The sequence below is a fragment of the Castor canadensis genome, chromosome 1, assembly GCF_047511655.1.
Source record: "Castor canadensis chromosome 1, mCasCan1.hap1v2, whole genome shotgun sequence".
NCBI classification, from domain to species: domain Eukaryota; kingdom Metazoa; phylum Chordata; class Mammalia; order Rodentia; family Castoridae; genus Castor; species Castor canadensis.
In genome coordinates this window covers 169,200,325-169,219,138 of record NC_133386.1, presented here as the reverse complement: position 1 = coordinate 169,219,138, position 18,814 = coordinate 169,200,325, and positions in this window count along the sequence as shown.

Sequence of the window (18,814 nt, the reverse complement as noted above, 5' to 3'; positions counted from 1 at the left end):
TTGAGAAGCAGTACTCTAGCATCTTAAAATCTCTGAGAAGAGCTGGGTGTAGTGGCTCATGCCTGTAATCCTAGCTATTGGGGGAGGCAGAGATTGGGAGGATTCCGTTTCAGCCTACGGAGATCCCTTCTCAACCAATAGAAGCTCACGTGGTGATACACACCTGTAGTAGCCAGCTATGTGGGAAATGTTAACAGGAAGATCTCAGTCTGGGCAGACCTGGGAATAATGCAAGACCCTATTTGAAAAATTACAGCAGAGAGGGCTCGAGGTGTAGTTCAAATGGTAGAGTGCCTGCCTAGCAAGTGCAAGGCCTTAAGTTCAAACCCCAGTATTATCTAAGAATAAAAATATATAATAAAATAAAATAAATCCTCCCAGAAGTGCTGCCATTAAAAAAAAAAAAAAAAAAAAGGTCTTCCTTTGTGAAAGCCAATGTTTCCAAAATTCATTTAACCATGAACTCCTTTTGGGGAAGGGTGGGGTGGTGGTAATAGTATATCAAGTGTCTGTTGTTCCTTAGAACACACTTTGGGGAAGACACTAAATGATGACATTGGATATGTGGGTCCAGTGTCTCCAAACACTACCTGAGCCCCAGGTCCCACCTGGCTACAAGAGTCAGGGCCTTAGGTAACGACTTTGTTTGGATTAACTGGAGTAATTGAACAACTGCTCCCGATCACTTGGTGTCTTGGATGACCATTTTTTTCCTGTTCCCAGGGGCCCACTTTCTACCCAGGACGGGGCATCCAGCACCACCAGCCCATTATCTGGAGCCTCAGGTTCTAATTAAATTACAAATGGCGCACAACAGCACAACAAGGCCAGGTAAGTTGGCCACTGAGGGAGAGCTATTGATTCCTTCATGCCACAGGGGGCCCATTTGCTACACCTCAGCGCTGGACCAAAGCACCCGGGATCCAAGAGTCAGGAACTTCTAATTCTTCCCTCCTAGTCTTCTGTACATTATAAACAGAGATTAGTACGTTCTCATCTTAAGCTCTTCTGGCTCTTTTTACTGCCTCAAGTCCCAAGGAAATGCAATGAACTCATTTTTTTTTCTTTGTGATGAGGGACATACAGGTAAATGACAGGATATGTAGTGCTTGCCCGTTTCCATGGTGTAAATACTCCCACTATGGCTTCTTTCAAGCCACTATTATGGTCTCACTCACTTCCCAGTTGGGAAGCAATAGACCATCAGTTCTCAAGAGCCAATGCTAATCAAGCCAGATCCAACAAAAGTTACTGTAAAGTCTGATTCTCTCTTCCTAACATTATAACCTGATTTGTTGAACCACAGAATGTCTGAGCAGAAAGAGCCCTCAGAGATAATCCAGTCTAAACATCCTTATTAGACAGCTAAAAAAGAGGCAGTCTCAGAAAAAGAGGCAGTGACTTGTCCAAGGCAACCCAGCCAGCTAGTGGCAGGTGAGACTCAAGTCCAGACCTTTGTCCCCCGCAAAATGGCAATTCCAAATGCTGGCAAGAACACAGTGCCACAAGACCGCTCATTCATTCCTAGTGGGACCCAAACAAAAACAATACAAAACGGTACAGCCACTTTCTGAAACGATTTATTATAAAGTCAAGCTAAACATAGTTTTACCATGATCCAGCAATCATGCTTCTGGATATTTACCCAAATAAGTTGAAAACTTATCTCCACACAAAACCCACACTCAAACGTTTAATGCAGCTTTATTCATTATTGCCAAAAACTGGAAGCAACTAGGATGGCCTTCAGTGGGTAAAAAGGTAAACTGTGGGGTACATTCAGACAAACTATTATTCGGTGATTAAAAAAAAAAGGAAATGATTAAGCCACAAAAAGACATGGAGGAATCTTCAATGCACATGGGTAAGTGAAAGAAACCAATTTGTAAAGGCTACATACTGTGTGATCCCCACTATAAATCTCTGGGTATCGTTCCAATTTTATAGTACATCCTTCCAGAAAAGACAAAACTACAGAGCCAGTGAAAATTTCAGTAGTTAACAGGGGCTCAGTGGTAGGGAGGGATGAAAAACTAGGGCACAGGAGACTTTTCAGACAATAAAACTACTCTGTTATGAGAGGGTAATGGAACATGCATGTTGTTATACATTTGTCAAAATTCAAAAATTGTGCAACATGAAGAGTGAGTGCTAATTAAGCTATGGGCTCTGCTAACAGTGTATCAGTATCAGTTCACCAACTGTAACAAATTTACCTTAGTAAGCAAGACATTAATAATAGAACTGAGGAGGGGGAGAGAGGTGTATGGGAACTCTCTGTACTGTCTGCTTCATTTTCTCTAAACCTAAATGGTTTACTAAGTCAGTGCACACACACACAAACCTCATAGTAGACATCTTCAAAGAAAAAAATTACCACAAACACTATTCTGAATGCATTGTTTCTCGTGAAATACTGAAAATATTTCCTTTACGATGAGGAACAAGACACCTCAACACACCTATTCAACTTGTACTGAAGGTGTCAATCATAAGAGTACAGTGCACAATTGGAAACAAAACTGCCATTCCTTGCAAAATGACTTTCCCGTTTACCTAGAAAACATTTCAAACAATCTCTGGAAATTCTAGAATTTATGAAAACTATCAAAAAATATTTAAAATGCCAATTGCCTCTCTAAACACCACCAACAAATTAGGATATGTAACTTTTAACAATGCCATTTACAATAGAAAGAAAAATATGAACTAGATAAATAGAATGATACAGCAAATGTGAAAGAATGCTAACATTTGGGAGATCAGGAAGAAAGGGAATTATTTGGGCTATTTTCATAACTTTTCCCTAAGTTTGAGATTATTTTTAAATAAAAAGTTTCAAAACATAAGAACTCTGTTCATCAAAAATGCCCTGAAAAGAATAAAAAGATAAGCTTCAAAATAGAAATATATTTGTAACACATCTCACTCAGTGAATTGGCATTCAGATACATTTTTTAAAAACCTCCTACAAATCAATATAAACAAGAAAACCTGGAAGAAAAATAGTCAAAAGGGTTGAACATGAATTTCATAGAACAAGAAACACAAATGGCTCATAGATAAATGAAAAGTTACCTAAACTTGTTAGTAATCAGTAAATGAAAATTAACATACAATAAAATAGCACCAAAGTGGCAGAATTTCTCTAATTGGTCAATATCAACATGGAGAGATTGAGGAACAATATAAACTCTCACCCAGTGTTTATGTGAATTAAAATAGTTACAAAGGGATGGGGACATAGCTCAGTGGTAGAGCATTTGCCTAGCATGTGCAAGGCCCTGGGTTCAATGCCCAGCACTACAAAAAAAATAATTGACTAATTAATTAAATTGTTACAGACCCTTCAGTAAACACTTTGTCATTACCATCATGGACACATGCTTACCATTAGAACCTAACAACCACCCCCCCGGGCATATTTAACCCAAAAAAATTCTTACATGGTTTACCAATGGATGTACATAGAATATTTATAGTAGAATTGTTTGCTAAGCCAGAAATAATTGGAATTTCCGCCAGCAATAGAATGAATAAATGAATTGTGACATAGTCATACATGGGAAAGCCAGATAGTGGTAACATGGATTCAACCACAGTGACAGGAATCAACTCGCACAAATACTAAAACATAATGTTAAAGAGCTGAGTCACAAGAGAATACAAATGCATTGCTCCATTCAATAAAACAGGTAAAGCTAAAACAGATAGATAGGTGATAGATAGATAGATAGACAGATAGATGACAGATAGAAATATAGATAAATACCTTGATAATATATATGTGTGTCAAACTGCCCTAGTGTGAAAATCCGAAATCCAAAATCTGAAACTCTTTGAGCACCAATATGGCAACTATTACAGGTAGAAAATTCCACACTTGACCTCACATGAGGAGTAGAAGTTAAAATGCAGGTATGCTAAAAATACTGTATAAAATCACCTCCATGCTCATAGGCATATATACAAGGTAAGTGAGTTTGGTGTTTAGACTTGGTTGCCATCCCCCAAGACATCTCAGCATATATATGTGTGTGTGTGTGTATATATATATATATATATATATACTCTCTCTCTCTCTCTCTCTCTCTCTATATATATATATATATATGCAAACATTCCAAAATAAAAAAAAAATCCAAAATCTGAAACACTTCCGGTCCCAAGCATTTGAGAAGGCATATTTAACCTGTGTAGATGGAAAGGTAAAGGAAGAAGGACCCTCAAACAAAATGGCGACAATGTCCTATTTCAGAACCTACCTGGAAAGTACGTGTTGTATCATTATTTTTTAGATTACATTTACATAATATACGTTTTATGTATAATATGTTTCACAATATTCAAAAATCTATGAACCTATAGAATACCTGAGATACCTACCTCTAGGGTTGGGAGTTTACCTCATCTACGTGTGGCACAGTCACCAGTGGGCTGGTTCTATTACATATACTTTCTTACTACATGCCTTCGAGCAAGTGCTTTTCTCCAAGTTATGAAGGAGACAACCACATCTACATCTCAGGAGGAGCACTAAATGAAGTCATTGCTGTAGAAAATGCCTAACACACGGTGGGCTTTTAATAGGTGGCAGCTTCTTAAAAAGTGGAATGGGCAGGGGCTGTGGCTCAGTGGTTGAGTGCTTGTCTAGCATGCATGATGCCCTGGGTTTAATCCCAGAAACACACACACATACACCTTTAAAAAAATGTGTAGCCCAGTGGTAGACCATGTGCTCAACACTGTTGAGTCCCTGGGTTCAACTTCCAGCAACACACACACACACACACACACACACACACACACACACACACCCCAAAGGCAACCTTGACACAGTCATTAGGAGCTTCTAAACACACTTTCAAATGTTCTGGCTATGTTGGCAGCAACCACCTAGCAGTTTTCTCAGAAAGCCTATGATGATCCTGGTATTCGGTGTTTTTGTTTGGGGGTGTGATCATTCTTATTTGGGTACCAGAACCCCCAGGCCCTGTGTCCCCTGCTTCCTAGGTGAACAAGAGGTTGACTCTTTCATTAGCATTGCTGTAGCTCTGCTAAAGAAACCAAACCTATCCTTTAGTCTTGCACCTGGAATTGACTCTCATTAGCAAGAAAGCACAATAATGACCCTCTGTGTTAACATTTAATAACACTTTTCTGTTTCAAAACAAATTTTTAAATTCCTCATACACCTGAAAATTAAGTAAATTGGATTCTCTTCAGGAATATTGAATTAGGAAGGTCATGGCGAGGGTTCAGTGGCAGTTTTTACCTGTCTGACTCCCAATAGACCGTGTGAGGCAGAGTATCTTTGTGTATGTGTGTGTATTACTGGGGATTGAACTCAGGGCCTTGTGCTCACAAGGCAAGCGCTCTACCACCTGAGCCACGCCCCAGTCCTCTAGCTTTTACTTTGTTTTTCAGATATATCTCTACCTCCCAAGACACTAGGATCATAAATACATGCCACCATACCCAGCCTATCTAATCCATTTCTGTACTCTACCTACTACAAGCCTGGCATACACTAAATGCCCAATAAAAATTTTTTGAACTGAAATTAATTGCCTAAGAAAAAAATTGAGGACCAGTGTCAGCAGAACATCCAAATAGAGGGTCAGAAACAACTTTGCACATCTTTCCATGATAACCTAGAATCCTGAACTAATTAACTGCATGGATTAATTATTTAATTGGGTAATTGATTAATTTGGGAACTGAAGCTTACTGGCAAACAGAAATCAAAGAAGGCACCATGTTGGCTGCAACAGGATGGCAAATGGGTTTCCCTGGACTCTGGGCTCAAGGGTGTCAGGGCCTGGTGCTGACTAGAATGAAGGAAACCTCCATCTGACTACACTACTTCTGTCTTTGAGAGAAGCTGTCACTCAGCCCATCTTCAGCCTTCTTTGGAGTACAGACATGAGCTATAGAGTTAAGTAGGCAAAAGAACTGGGGCAGGGGACAAAAAGTTATTTGTAGTTAAACAGTCCTAGGTGTGTTCTGGTTGACCATTATCTCAGTCTAAGTGTTCTGAGAAAGGTTCCAGAGATGTTATCACTGTCATCACTTGAGGGGAGCAATCTGGTTCCAAGACATGATGACTCCTGCTCTGGGGTGCAACCTCATCTTTCTAGGTAATTGCCCTCATTTGGAGGGGTAGTCTGTCCTGCATGTGCCACTGTTCCTTAGGGGAAGTTTTAGTCCCTTGTCATGAAGATGCTATTGCCCATTCCTGTCTTTCCTTAACTCCAAGGTGGCTGCAGGAGAGAATGGCTTGAGCAAAGAACAACAGGTAGGTACAAAATAGAGACAGAGTGTCATGCTTTTTTCCTGTGTTTGTTTAACTCATGGGCCCAGGTAAGGAGTCGGTGCTTTTCAGCAGAAGCAGTTTAAGCACCTGTTACACAGGCACCTCGCAGGCACTAGGATACAGTGATGGGTAGGATAATATCTTGGCCCTCAAGGAGCTCCTGGTTAAGTAGGAGACAGAGAGTGAAAAGACAAATATGATGGTGGGGTGACTGTGAGCAGGGGAAGAAGAAAGGAGAATGGCGGAGAGAGCACAAAGCCCACTCTTGGGGAGTCATAAAACCTTTGTATTTTCTTTATTTTTGTGGTGGGACTAGGGTTTGAACACAGGGCTTCAAACTTGCAAAGCAGGTGTCTACAACTTGAGCAACACCTCTAGACCATTTTGTTCTGGAGATGGGGGAAGGGGTCTCCAGAACTATTTGCCCCTGCCTGGCCTTGAATCAAGACCCTCCCCATCTCAAAGTAGTTAGAATTACAGACATGAGCCACCCACATTCTACATCAGGAAACTTTGTGTTGCTGAAATAGGAGATACCCAAACAAGAAACTCAGTCTGGCTGGGGGTTCCTCATGGAGGTACAGCAGGGAGGGGGAGACAGAGAAGCAGGGTGTAGCAGAATGCATATCACGGAGGGCTGAATCACCTTAAGGGCTGTGGGCAGCCAGCTGGGGTTTTAAGCAGGGAGTAAATAAATGTGCATTGATTAATAAATGCTTGTGTATTATTACGCATGGAAATTTCCTCATCTAAAAATACAGGGGTTGGATTAGATGATCGCCAAGATCCCTTCCGGTTGTGACATTCTGTGAGTCTCTGTTTCCACTATGATTCGGGTCAAGGTCTCTGGATTTTTGCCTCCTCTCCGCAGCCGCAGAGGTTGCTCTGAGCAGGATAATGGGATTCCCATTGCACACAGTCTCCCCCTCGCCCTCCGCTAGACTAATGAGCACGTTCCATTACACAGGGTGAGCCTGCGTCCTTCGTGACCAGCCTGGCTCCAATCCATCCATCAGCCGATTAACGGTGGCTGAAAGCCACTTATCGGGAGGGTTCCTGCCCTTATCACTGTCACCGGCTGCAAATAAACATCGACTTTATGCCGAGTTTCCATATTTAACCACGTTTAAGCAACTGCTGATACTTTCATTACATGACATTTGCACTTTAGAATTTAAAATTAGATACACACGCACAGCTTTTCTACAGAATACGAAAGCCCAGGTTGTTTAGGGCTTTCCTGCCATTTGCTTTCAAAGAAAGGAGGCTTCAAAGTGGATTGTGCAGAACACAGGAATTTCTTGTCCTCTAAAAACAGTATCGACAAGAAACAGATCAGGACAACGTAGTTGTGTCTTTATTTTAAAAGGTCGGTGCCTTGTGTAAAAGCTGTAACGTATCAATAATGGATGAGATGCATAAATGATATATCAAAGTCAAGAAATTCAGTCCTCCAAGGAGCAAAAAAGACTTCTTTTTTGAGCTGAATTTCCAATATAAAAGCTTAATACCACACAAGTTCATTACTTGATGGTGAAAAATAATGTTGGTGTAGACTGAGCATTAATTAACAAGGAAATCTTAGGGGCTTGAGTAGTGTGGATATAAATTCTGGGACTCCAGGTCTAAAAATAGGATGATGAATTTATTCCTTGGCAAAGAAAATACCTTAATATGACTGGGGGTTGGGCACCTTTAAAAATGAGCTGCTGGTGTGTGTGATGAAATAGCATAGGTATCTTACCATTTTTCTTATATTCCCTATTTCATTATCATTGGCTTGAAAGCATTTTGTCTTCATCCCTTAGTACAGCATCTGAAATATAAAAGGTGATCAGTAAATGTGGTTCACATGAATAAAAGAATAAATAAAAATTGCTTAATGTTTGTAATGCTTCCTGTGTGCCAAACAACAGATTAAGTATTCTGCATGTATTATTTAATAATCACAAATAGCTTTGGCCTGGGTATTAATAAAAATATTTCATTTTGAAAATGAAGAAATCAAGTCCTAGAGAGATTAAATAACTTTGTAAAAGGCTAGTGGTGTTAGAGCAGAATCTGGTTTTGTTGGAACCCAACCACCACAGGGTACTGAGTCAATTAATAATAATAATTATTAATAATAAACTTCCTCTTTTGGCCCAGTGAATGAGTTGAGAGGAGACTATTAATAGGTCAAAGTTCCTAAAAATAAAAAGCACTAGAGAGCTCTTAGCATCATTTAAAAAGTGTAGTGCAAATATGATGCTCCTTCAAGAGTTATTTTTTTAACTCCTAAAATGTACTACAAATAATACTAACCTGGCCAGGCATGGTGACATACACCTACAATCCTAGTATTCCAGAGGATGAAGAAGGAGTATCTTGAACTTGAGGCCAGTCTGGGCTACATGGTCAGACCCTGTCTCAAAAGTAAAAATAACAAAGAGTACTAGTCTGCCCTGTCCAACAATATGGTAGCCACTGGCAGCATGTGAACATTTTCATTTCAACTCACTTAAATACAATAAAAAAGTTCGCTTTCTTGGGTTACTAGTCACATTTTGAGTCCTCAGTAGCCTCTTGTGGCTGATGGCTACCATGTTGGACATGCTAATAGGGAACATTTCCATCACTGTGGGACATGTGCCATGTGGGATCCATGGACAGCACACAGAACTGCCCTCCAAAAGCTCACCGTCTAACAGGGAACAACAACATGCAAATCAATGGCGATCACCCCATAGTATAATGTGGGCAGAGAGGAGAGGTTCTGACCAACTTGGAGGGACATTAAGGGGATCCAGATGGGGAAAACAGCAATAGGAAAGCATCCCAGAGGAACAGCTATGTGTTCTGAATCTTGAAGGACAAGTAAGAAACCAGCCAGCAGGAAAACATGGAGCCTCAGATGGAAGGAGGGAGGTCCAGACAGAGGGAACAAAAAGTTCAAAGGCCCAAAGCTGAGAGCAAGCAGGGAGTACAGAAAGAAAGCAAGCCACTTGGAATTCAGATCTAATGAGAGAGTGGAGAGAGATATGGCTGGGAAGAAGGCTCAGGTGGCAGGGTAGGAAGTGACAGTGTCCTGGATGTGACAGCATTCAAGATCAGCCATCAACAGGAACTCTGTGGTTTCAGCCAAAGATAATGGGGGAACAAAGTGTCCAGTGAGTATCTGATGCTAGATTCCACGTCAAAGTAAAGCTGCAAACTTGCCACTCATGTTAGCCTGGGCTCTCTCCTAATCTGATATGTACAATAGCTCTAAAAATAAGTCTTTAGATGATCTTAGAGGGATGTGTGTGCATGCACACATATTGAGACAGAAGGTTCCCCCCCCTTTTATTGTTGTGCTGGGAGTACATTGTGGCATTTAAAAACGTTCTTGCAGTCTATCAAATATATCATGCTTGAATTCATCCCCTCCCTCATTCTCCTTTATTCCCTCCTCCTCCCATTTCTGGAATAGTTTCAACAGGTCTCATTTTTCATCTACATACATGTGTACACAGTATTTGTGCCGTATTCACCCTCCTATAGCCTTTCCCCACCTCTTCCCCACTCCCACTGGTACCAACCCCCTCCCCAGACAGAACTTATTATGCCCTCCTGTTCTCTGATTTTGAAAAGAAAAAAAATGATATTTTTGTTTGTTTAAGGTAGCTATAGGGAGTTTCCTTGTGACATTTCCATGTATACATGTGTTATAACCCAAATTGGTTCATCTCCTCTATTTTTCTTCTTTCTACGTTAGTACCCTTCTTATGATTTTAACAGGTTTAAAAATTCTATACTCATTCTTGTATAAAGAGTACATCAACCATATTCACCTTCTTAACTTTATTCTTTTACCCTCCCTCTCAGAGAGAAGATTCAATATCAGACACCTTTCTGAATCCAGTTACAGTTCCATCAGGCTTTTACCTAAGCCCTCCTTCTAGAACTCTGATCCTCATCCTTGAAAAGGACATTTGCTTTTATTTGGTATAAATGAAGTAAGAATCAGTGAAATTTAGACATCGTCCAGAAACCATGGGAGGGCCAAAGAGTCTTTCTATGGAAGCACACTGCTGGCAGAGGTAACTTTGAGTCCTTTGAAAGAATGATTCCCACTTGCTGATTTTTCTTATTGACCACATGAGTGTTGCCATGGTGTCAGTTTTACAACTTAGAATGGGAATTTAGGAGATTTTATCTGAATTTCAGGATTTTTCAAGACTTGTTTCTACCATGTCTTGGTACTCTTTTGGTTGGACAACCTCTTGACAGACAAGGGGATTTGGGAATGATGACATTTAAGAAATAGGTCCCAGCTGCCAGACAATATACCCATTGGCTGTGGCCTTCCTTCCTTCCTTCCTTCCTTCCTTCCTTCCTTCCTTCCTTCCTTCCTTCCTTCCTTCCTTCCTTCCTTCCTTCCTTCCTTCCTTCCATTTCCAGTACTAAGGATTAAACCTAGGGCCTCATGCATGCTAACAAGAGCTCTACACTTAAGCCAGGCCCTCAGCCCAGATCTCTCCACTTTATTTCCTTAATAGCAAGTATCACTGCCAGAAACCATATTCTTTAGGTATTTGTTTGTTTGCTTAGTAATTTATTATGTCTCTCTCCAGTAGGACTCAAAATCCTTGTCAGTGGATATCAGCTGTCCGTTCCCAGCTCCAGCCCCACACAGTGTGTCTGGTGTGCAGTAGGCCTCACTAAATGCATGTTCAACAAGTGAGTTCAGCAGGTGCTGCAACAATGAAAGTGGTCAGCCAAGATAACAGCAACAGTAGTAAAATGGTAGAAGTGGCAGCTTTCATTTACTGAAGCCTCTATGTGCCAGGCACTAGGATAAGTGCTTTCATGCAATATCTCAAGTGTTTCTCATAATGAATCTATAAGATGGATCTCTTATAAGTCCCATTTTACAGGTGAGAACATCCAGGTAACCCAGCTACGAGGTGAGACTGGGGACTCCAACACAGGTCTCTGAGAATTTATCACCTGCACTTCTCATTTATCACCTTGCATCATGGCCTCCCCTTTGCTTTTCCTGACTCTGCCTCTCAGACTACAAGACCAATAAAATGAAGCCAGGAAGATGAAACTAGCCCAGTATCACACAGTGCTGTGTGTCAGTGAAGGGTTTCAAATTCAAGTCTCAAGTCTTAAGACTTCTAACTGCACATCTAGAAGGCTTTGCACCCTTTGCTGTGCTGATACTTACTAAAATTTGGGGACATTGTATCTTGAATGATTTGTCTACTGCAGTGTCCTCACTTGCTCAAAAATACTCTCAGAACAGTGTCTGGCACGTGACTCAACTGCTATTTGTTGAATGAGTATTCATTCACCAGTTTCAACACAGTTTTGGGTCAGTGTTCCATGGGCTCATGCTACAGGAAGACGATTCTCACTGAAATTGATTAGGATATTCAGATAAAATTACAAATGAGTATGATTCAAGCAGGAACATAAATAACTACTCCCTGTTTTGGGAGATTTAAACACATGAATGGGTGATGCAAAGATCCTAGCATGGGAAATGAGGTTATGCAAACACCTTCAAAGGCTGAAGAGAAGTTCTCTTCGAGGAGATTTACTGGCAGTTTACACCTGTTTTCTTTCATGTGCTGTATTTTACATTTCTGCTGCATTTCAGTTGAATGTTCCATCCAGACAATCTTCAGTACAAACATAACAGCCATGTTAGGTTAGTGGAGAAGCTGTGTTTTGCAGGTTATTATTATTATTTTTTAATGTAGTGAAGCTTAAGTGTCTGAGCAAATTATAGCCCCGCCAGCCGGAGCAGCAACGAGGCACTGCATCTGTAAATAAACATGCAAGGCCTGCGGACAGCCTGGGCGTCTTAGAGACATTTCAGGCAATTCATTGGATCTCTCAAAAGGTTAAGCCAGAAGGCAAGATTGGATGGAAATCATTGCATCCCCAGTACCTACCTACATCAGCAGTTTAGGAAATGCTGAAGTGATACATTTAGTACGGAAATATTTGCCAGATGAAGAAATGGGTTTAGTTTTCTAGAAGTGACTTCCATGGTACCCTGCTTACCTGATGTTAACAGTCATGGGATTCCCCTACAGGATCATGAGGGCTCAGTTCCTTTGTTTATTCAAGGCAGTAACACCTTGTTTAAGATCCATACGCTAGAGGAAGAGCACCCTAAAAGAGTAGTGCTTTTTAATGGGCATATAATTCTTGCTTGGCTAGCTTTCATTACCTCTCCCCCTTCTTCAAGTAATACCTGCCTTGTGCTCCACTCGCTTGGTGGATTCTCTCTTTCCCATTCTCAATTTTGGTTCAGGTGTGATGATTCCTTGTCTAGCTTTAGGGAAAAGCATGTAACCCAATCCTTGTCAAACACAACAGAATATCCTTCACAGTTAAGGATAAATCCAGGAATTTTTCTGGGAAGATAGAGTGAAAATGGGGTTTCTAACATATTCACAATAGCAAAAGGAGAGATCCTGCCTGAGGATGGATCTAAAGAAGAAACCCACGCCTGAATGTGTATTACTACAGGAGTTTTAATTACATGGAAATAAATGGTCTTTTTTTTCCTTAAGTGTGCTTGATTTAGGGTTCCAATATTATTTACACATACTGCCCAAACATATCTATTTCCTATGCCCCCAATGTTTGATAGTGAAAAATCAGTTTGGCAAGCCTCTATCTTGTAGTCCCATGATAGATAAATCAATATAAGAAATAGAGGGGCTGTGAACTGACTCATGCCTAGCATACACATGGCCTGTGTTCAAGCCCTAGTACCAAAATTACATATATGTATGTATATTTATGTATATATGTACATACATATATATGAAAAAGAAAGGCTCTAGAAATATGAAATAGCATAAGAAAGTGCCTTGGAATCCATCAAATCCACCTCTTTATTAATATAATAATTTTATGGATTAAGAACTACGAAATGTTTTCTCCTCCTGACCCAGCTGGGTATGGTGGTATATGTCTGTAATCCCAGCACTCAGGAGGCAGAGGCAGGAGGATCTTGAGTTCAAGACCAATCAGGGCTACATAGTGAGTTCTAAGCTAGTTTGGGCTACATGGCAAGACACTCTCAAATAATAATAATAATATTTTTAATACCATGTTTACACCATAATGTATATGAAAATAAGCAAGGGTGATTTTTTTGGAGGTACTGGGGTTTGAGCTCAAAGCCTCACTTTTGCTAGGCAGGCACTCTACTACTTGAGACACACTCCCAGCCCAACAGGAGCAAATTTTGTGTCTTGTGCAATCATGTTCTGTTAAAAAAAAATAGGAACAAGTATTTTCAAATGCTACATTGGTTATCTTTAGGTGGTGGGATGATGGAATGATTTTCTTCTTTCTACTTATTTGTGGAGTCTAAACTTTCTTTAATTAACAGGCATTATTTTATAGAGGAAAAGCATATTATCAAAATTTTTAAGCAATTCTCTCTACCAGCACCCTGACAAGTCAGATAGCCTCAATCTGGATGTGTCAGGCCTATCTCCGTTAGACCATGAAAACTAGTGACAGCACATGTAGGCCAGAGGTCCAGCCATGAATCCCTCCCATAACTGAATTATAGACATGTATCAGTCACTCATTCCATGAGCTTAAGATAAGAATGCTTTGAAACCTCTTACCACTGATCTACTATTTCCACAGGGGCTTGGTGGTAAGAGCTGTTATTAGGAGTATCATCTCCTTATTAATCTTATTAGTAAGCAGAGTTCAAGGCAAAGTCTTACATGTGCATTCCTCAGAATGATGCTTTTCAGGTAGTTTTGTTCTCAGGGTCTCATAAGGAGGTCTCCTAGGGAGGACGTGAGATTGCACTCCCCAGTGCTCTTGCTCTTCCTGAATAAACCAGTAGGCTAGGCACTTATAAGACCCCAGAGTTTTATGTTTTCCAAAAGAGTGAATTCAGAAAGACAAAAGTAACAGGCCACACATTGATAATACTAGCAGGGTTTTGTTATGGCTGGTATTAGCTGACCTGGGCAGAAAAGATGGCTCTGGAACGATGAGCCTTACTCAGGGTCCTGGGCAAACAGAGCTCTCCTTACAATTGCCAGACTTGCTGTCCCTCTGATCCCATTGGAAAGCCATTTTGACCACCATTTTTGTTTATTGAACAATGAATATAAGGCATGTTCTGGATCCCATTGTTAGAATAGTATATTGAATAAATGCAAACACAGAAGTTCTTTAGAATTACCTGGACAGGGCCTGCAAGCAGCAAAAAAAAGTGGACTGAGTATTTGTCCCAGACAGGAACAGGTACTGGGGTGCTTCTTCATACTCTTCCACTTCCCTGGAACAAAGAGGAGAAACAGTAGGTTCTGCACAGAGCTGTAAGAGGCCGAGCCTGTCTCCGAGACCCTGTGGCTCCTTGCTGAGACTTTTTTGCTCTTCCCTCTTCCATCTAATGCTGACATTAAGAATGACCATGACAATAGCTATCTCAGGTTCCTGAACCGCCTGGAGGGAGAAGTTCTAACCCTGCTAAGAATTAGATTCTGAGGAGCTGAAGGGGCAAAGAAGGCAACTCAAGATATTCCTTTATCATTTTCCATGTGTGGACTGAGTCCTGATCACAACTGTATGATGCTAGGTGCCATAGAAGAGTGAAGTCTCCGCCCACTCCCTGTTCTGATCATGGTTGATTTGGAGCATTGCAAGGTCACCTTTCATAAAGGGCATGGGACAGGTGGAGATCGAGGGGAGATGGGAATCCTTTGTGAACCTTATAATGAATCTTTTCCTTTGTGATTCTTCTGCAGAATTTTGTCGTCATTTAATTTGCATCGTGATCTAACGTTTGAACCAAGCGGTTGATAACTATCAGGAAGCTTATGTACTGCGTTATGAAAAATGCCTGCTGTGTGAATTTCTCTGTGTGAGAGCTCTATAGCTTCTCTTTAATGGCCAGTTTGAATTCTGCGTGAGAAGTTAAGAATCAATGTTGAGGGGAGGATAAGGGTTTCAGAGGGAGGAAGGGGAGGAATATCATTGTTACCACTAGTATAATAATACGTGATGTCTTCTTAAACTCATATAAATGATATTACGGAGCAATAGCAGTGAGTGATTCACTATGGCCAGCCATCAACTAACCACACGGATAGTCACGTGACAATTGGTTTACAACTTCATAAGTTTCTCTAAAGCCAGAGATTCTGACTTACATAATTTTGGAAACAATTGTATAGGAAAATTACAATTTTAAAGAATGGCATATTTGGCAAGAATTTTATCACATTTATAAAAATTGTTATATCTCGAAGTTTTTTGTTTAGCTTTTTGGGAACAAAGAGGCTTTGGTTACCCAATTACAATGACATGAATTGCAAGGAAAAGGTCTGTTAAAAATATATGTATGGCCACATTAGCCTCAGAAGGACTTCACAGCTTGGTATTTAGTGTTTGAAATGTTTGTAACCAGCAAGAACAGCTGGTCCCACAACAGGATGTGATCATTAAGCACTGACCAGGAAGCAGACTACCCAAATGATTTCATGCCTACCTAAGGTTCAGAACCCTTGGAAATTAATATTATTAAGCACACACCCTCCCAATTTTAAAGAAGAAGAAATTGAGGCCTACATAGTTTAAACAAACTGTTGGAGATTGCACAGAGACAATTAAGATAATTAAAACTTGAGGCACTCTGATCCCAAAGCCCATGCCTCTCACTACCTGGCACTCTGGAAATGCATAATTCATGTGTACCCCCTTGTGTATGCTCCAAACATACAGTTCAAAACTAAATTACAAGTTCAAAGGAAGCACAGTATACGACACAGCATCCTTTGTTCCACTCAGCATCCAAAATTCTATTTTCAGTCCCATTTTTCAATGAGCCATGAAAGCTTAGCAGAAGACTATCAGATCTCAGCTGCCAGGGGAATTGTTTGGGGATCAGGTGGCTCCTGGGTGAATCTGGGACTTCACTCCATAGACAACCAGCCATGTTGCTTTCATAGGGAGCTAGGGAAGGGATCACAGGACACGAGGAAAGATGAATAGTGGCCCTTCAGGGTAAGGTGGGGGAGGGGGCAGGACTAGGTGAAGAATGGACACCCTCATTCCTGGCATCAGTAGCTCTGACAACTATTTCTTCCAGAAGGTTCTTTGTAGACTCCAGTGCCCAACATCTACTCCAGTAGCACCTTGTTTTTCTGTGGCCTCAGATTTGCCACCACAGGTGTCACGAGAAGACTAGGGAGTTGGGAAAGAGAACAATGTGCTATGTCTCCCACCTACAGGACCTGTCCCTTCTACCCTGAATGTGAGCAGAGACCCAGGCCTCTGGACAGCCTCCTCTGTCACTTGTCTTAGCATCTCTGTTCCCTAAAACAGGAGGAAGACAGTGGAGCAATGAGATCTGAGTTGTGAGAGTGGTGTCTCCTATGTAAGATGCTGTTCATTCCTTCCAGAGTCCAGCTCCTTTGTGTCCCTTCTGTCACATTCACAGAGGAGACCTGGGTGAGTGAGATGTTTGCAATGTCTGTAGCCAAACAAGGACAGCTGGTCCCTGTGGCTGTAGGCACCACCAGGAAAGAAGAAGGTAGGAGGAGAGGTCCTGGCTCAGGGTACAATTGCTTTTCCTCCTAAATGTTCTGAAGGTGCATTTGGCAAAAGAGAGGTCTTGAAATCTGGGGTACAAGAAAGCAATGTCTGTAAAGCACGGAGAAGCCTCCCCCAGCATCATGTCTCAGAAAGGCTAACAGTGTAAACACTCACCCATTAGAGGAAAAAACTTACCCTTTACGCCACCCTCCCTGCCATTAGACACTGGCAGCCCTATTAAAATACAAGTCTGATCTGTGTTTAATGATCTTGAAAGGAAAGTAATTGCTTGAGTATTACCATTCAAATGTTCTCAGATGCACACATCATATTTACAATTGGACTGTCCTTCCTCTCCGAGGGGTGTGCAGGCAGTTCTCCCTGGCATTGGAGGAGGAGGCTGGGGAAAAGTGACCTGAGCAATTGGCTTAAGGGTCTTGAATCTCAGTGTTTATTTTCCCCTGGCTTTTCACTATCAAGAAACTGCTGGAAAATAGCCCTACCCTTCCTTTTTTTTTTTTTTTTTTTGAGGAAAGAGATGTTGAGAGGAACAGTCTTATGGTCCAAGTTAGAACACAACCAAATTGCTCCTTGGGGGAACGCGCAGTATTGAGAGAGTGTTGATTCAGTATTTCAGCAATTTGCAGAGGGCAGACAGTTCCTGAGAGCAGAGTGAAACTGAACTGAAATGCAAGCATAAGTGAGAGATCAAATGGAATGGTAGCCTAGGCAGATGTCTCTAAACAGAAGCCAAACAGTATGGCAATATTGATTTTCCTGTCTACACACAGCCCCAAGACTTGAGCACTGGTTTACAGATTTGCAAAGCTGGCTTTGTCTTTACAGGAAAAACACAGCTTAATGCATGGAGGCCAGGCAATAGCACATGCTAATAAGGGTACAAACCATAGAGACAGGTCCAGGCTCAAATCCCAGTCTGGTCATTAATGCCTGAATGACCTTGGGAGAAAGGAAGTTAACTTCTCTGAGCTTCAGCACCCTTATCCAAAGAGTGGAAATGATAAATGTACTTATCTCATAGGCTAGTCACTGAGCTCCAAAGAGATTCTGGAAGCAAAGGGTTTTTATTCAGTGCCTAGCAAAGAGCAGGTGCTCAACAAACGCCCTTGACTGTTAGTAATAGTAGAAAAGGTAAAGAGCCTAACTGCCGTTAGCAGTAACCACTACTGTGATACATGTGTATTTTGCATACTCAACACTAATAGCATCTTGAACTCACTCAGTTTCTGGAGGAGGTAGCAACCATACAATTCAACCTGTTTTATAATGAAAAACCCTTTGAGGGCTTTGCCAAGGCGACAATCCCTTGTGGATATGTCAGACAGGAATGGGTTTAGTCTGGTTCAATGCTCCCTCTCCCAAACCACACAGTTTTCCTCTCACTACCTGCCATCTATGAACAAATCTGAACTCCCCATCTTCCTTTTGAACTAAATATCTGGGCCAGAGGCCATAGATCGTGAACACCACGGTGAAAAAAGGAAAACCATTTTCCTCTGAACTGGAAAGACAAGGACATATGGCAAAGGAAAACCATCTCATCCAACCCCCAGATTATATGGTGCTGGTCCCACACAAAAGGCTGCAAACCAGCATGTGGGCTGGTTGCTAACACCAGGCATGCACTGCTCACATTCTGTGTATGCTGCCTCCAATTTCCCTTCCTCTCTCTCCCCTATGCCCCTTCCCCACTTCATAGGATGAACTAATGCTTTGCTGGGGGAAGATTTACTCTTTTCCACTGAGCTCCTGCAAATTAAAATGTCTCCCTCTCCCACCAAACCTTACAATAAAAGAAGATGTCTGTGTATTTTTGTCCTTAAACTTAAAGCAACAATCTTTGGGTCATGGTAGTCTGACATTATACTTTTCTTTTATTCCTCATTCTTCTTAGCCCTGGGGATTTAGCATGAAGAGGAG